We start from the raw sequence: 3802 nt of genomic DNA on the forward strand, positions 1-3802 counted from the left end.
TGAAATCGCAAGCTGGTTCAGCCGGTTATTGACTGTATTCAAATATTTTCGCAGAATATTTGTACCATTATTAAGATCGTTAAGGGTTTGTCTATTCAGCTGCACCTGCGTGCGCGTAAGATTAAACACTGTGAAGCTGTCCTCCAATGCATGCTGGAATGACTCTTGAGACAACTCGAATTGAGAAATTCTCAAATTCAGGCGATCAATGTCTTCCTGATCCGCAGTTTCAAACAGAAATTTCTAAATTTTGCCCATGAATGGAAAAAGTGAGCGTTTGGAGCGATGTTAGGCAAACATGCTCGTGAGCCCCTCCAATCGACTGGTTAAATGATCGTGCTTACTACGGAACTGGATTGCATGTGATTCGATGAACTTCTCAATTGTTTTCCGGAGACGCTTCAAACTAGGGTTGGTAGAATTATGTCTCCGCGAGGGTCTTTCCTTAAGCAAATATACGATTTGCCGGTCTATTTCCCCCAAATATTTCGTGATTGGCTGCATCTCGAGAGTAAACGCTAAGGCCCACGTCGATTGGGTGATCGCCATGCTTCCTTTAGGCACGAAGACCGCGCCCTCCGTAGTTGCGGTGCTTCCTAACCCTGTAGTAGTAGACAGACACAGTCTGGAAAGAGAATACAAAGGTTTCTTAATATGTTGTCCATGCCCGTGCGAGGAAACCTCTGACGCGTTTTAGTAAGGGCAGGTGTGCTGCAGGCATCATACGTTGTGCTAGCGTGGGAGCCGTTGCTACGACGTTGACAGAGCCTTCCGGCATCTCTGTGCTATCATTTTGCAATTCTTGCGTATCCTGTCTATCTTGCGCCTCATCAAGTTACACTCTTTTTGATTCTTTTGACATGGCGCTCATCTCAACGGGTTCTTGCTGAAACTTCCCTCTCCTGGATGATCCCTGAACTGAACCCTGCTCATCATCCGTATCCTCATGTTCTGCCTCCGTATCCGGACTGGTGGCAGTGCTGCTTGCCTCAGATGGCGAGTAGATCATAGTTTTATCATCACTGTCCCCTATTTGTTGGTTGGGCTCGGACTCCTGCTACTCAATGTCGCCTGCAGATGAATCCTCGGCCGAAGGATCCTCGGCACACGTCACTGGCGGTGGCGTTTGCTGCAGTGAGTTCAAATCGCCCAGTGTCTGTGGCCCCGTGGCAAAATGGCTTAATGGCAGTTCGTCTTCTTCATCGAACTCACCATCGCTGCTCTCCTCGTTGTCCGGTGGATACGCCAGAGTTGCTGCTCGCTGTGACTGACGACGTCTTCCATTTGGTCGTGCCACCTCTTCTCTTAGCTTCTGCACATCCCAACGGCTCTGGGGGTGTGCCGCACGCATATTTTCAACGTGAGCAATGACCTCCCGCTTTGTAATTTCGTGCTGGAGGAGGTATTTCTTTGGGCTTAGGACCTTAATTACTGAGTAGAAAGGGTGTCATGGCGACGATAGCTTGTGCATGGTATTGGGTTTTAATACCGGGTCGTGATAATAGACGGGGTCGCCTACTTCAAAGTTAAGCTCTTAGCACGCTTGTCATAGTAATATTTGTTCTTAAAACGTGCTAGGCGCATTCTATCTCTAACGTGCGCGTATGCCTGGTGCAACCGTTCTGACGTCTGCGCAATTGCGTCCTCGTCATATTTCTTTCTCCTTAGATGGAAAAGACTGTCAAGAGCCAAGGTTGCCCGTCGTCCATACAGAAGGTAGAATGGCGTATATCTTGCCCTGTCATGCACGCTCATTCTGTATGCAGCGAGCAAAGGTGGGATTTTCAGGTCCCAGTCTGCCTGCGAGCGGTTCACATAGCTTGATAGCATAGAGTTGAGTACTCGGTGCCATCTCTCATTTGCTCCGTTGCTCGCAAGGTAGTATGGAGCGACCTTTACGTCGTTGATGCCTAACAATTTTGTCAGCCTGTCGAAAAGCTTGTTATCGTATTCCAGTCCATTTTCTGATAGCAAGATTCGTGGTGCGCCATGTCGTGGAAATATCGCTGTAGCGAGAAGGTTTGCTACTGTTTCGGCCGTTTTGTCTTTCGCCGGAAACACTTCCGGCCATGAACTGTAGAGACAGTGGAAGTGTATGAGGTATTTGTTGCCTCGCTCGGTGAGAGGGAATTGACATGTATCAACTGCTATGACGTCCATTGGCCCTTTGGGTAGAGGTGTCTCTCCCATTGGTGAAATTATGTGCTGAATTTTTTTGGAGTTGCAAGAAATGCATGATCTGATGTGATTGTGAATATCAGCGTGCATTCCTGGCCAGAAAAATATTGTCTTGATCTTGCTATAGGTTTTGTCAAATCCCAGATTTCCAGAATAAATATCGTCGTGAAGCGCTGTGATGATCTCTTTGCGGAACATGCGTGGAATAACTACCTGCATGCTGGCCGCTTGATCACGTGTGGGTGGTGTTACGTGGTGCAAAAGTCCTGATTCATCAATCATGTAATCCAATAGGATTTGCAGCTCCTTAATAGCGGTCGTTGGTTTCACTAATGCTTGAATAATGTTGTGCAGCTGCGGGTCTGCTGTCTGCTTCTTTCTGATCTCATGCAAGTTTAAAACAGGGCGTGTTTGTTGAATGCTTGCTTCGGTTTGCTGTGCCGTGTGCTATTGCGTGCTGCTGTTGGGTTCTGCCACTCTCTTCTTACTTGTCTCGTTGACATCTGGCTCCGTTTTCCCTTGATTTGTTACATCTGCTCCATCTGCATCGATTTCCATGTCGACATCAATATCGGTGCTTGGCATCTGTGATTCTATTACTGAAACCTGGACTTTATCGTGCGTTGGTATTGCCGAGGTAGCGTCTCTGCTGGGATCTTGTCTTTTTATTCGAGGTAGCGCATCCGCGTTTCTGTTGGCTTTGCCACTTTGGTATTCCATCGTGGCATTGTGCTCTGATATTACTAGTGCTCATCGCTGCAGTTTCGCATTCTTGGGGTTAGGGCTCGTTAACAGATATTTTAAAGGTTTGTGATCACTGACGATTACGAAGTGGGCACCTGCTAGATAGTGTCGTAGCTTTTGCAAGGCGTAGACAATGGGAGAGGCCGCCCACTCTATGACGGGCCAATGCATTTGATCTTGGTTAAGTTGTCGGCTAACATATTGAATGACTGTTTCCTTGTCGTCCGCATCTGTTTGCGTGAGAACAGCTGCAAAGGCATATGAAGAAGCGTCCGTAAATAATCGGTAGCTTTTGTTCGTATCAGGATATGCCAATATCGGTGCTTTGATTAACTTCTGTTTTAATATACGAAAAGCTTGGTCCGCATCGTCATCCCAGGTAAACTTAGCATACTTATGTGTAAGTGCTGTTAGTGGTTTGGCGATGTTAGCGAATGAAGGTATGTGAGCCCTATAGTAGCTAGCCATTCCCAGGAAGGATCTGACCTCCTTTACTGTTGTAGTTGGTCTCAGCTGTGTAATGACTCGGACCTTTTCTAGGTCGGGTCCAACCCCCTCAGGTGAGATTACGTGACCTAGATACTTAACCTTGCTCTTCAAGAACTCAGACTTTGACGCTTTCAACTTGAGCTGTGCACGCCGTAGCCTATCAAAGACTTCTGCGATCTCAGCTAGGTGTTGTTCGAGTGTTGGGATATAGATTACGATATCATCGATGTAATGGATTGCACATCGGTGGTGTAGGCCGTCCAGAACGGTATCTAGTAGGCGCTGATAGACGCTAGGTGCGTTACAAAGCCCGAACGATAAAAAATTATCATAGAAAGCGCCACGGTATGTAGTAAAACACGTCTTAGGTTTATCTTCTTCTGCCATTGCT

This window comes from Priapulus caudatus, unplaced genomic scaffold (genome assembly GCF_000485595.1).
Source record: "Priapulus caudatus unplaced genomic scaffold, Priapulus_caudatus-5.0.1 Scaffold1646, whole genome shotgun sequence".
NCBI lineage: Eukaryota > Metazoa > Priapulida > Priapulimorpha > Priapulimorphida > Priapulidae > Priapulus > Priapulus caudatus.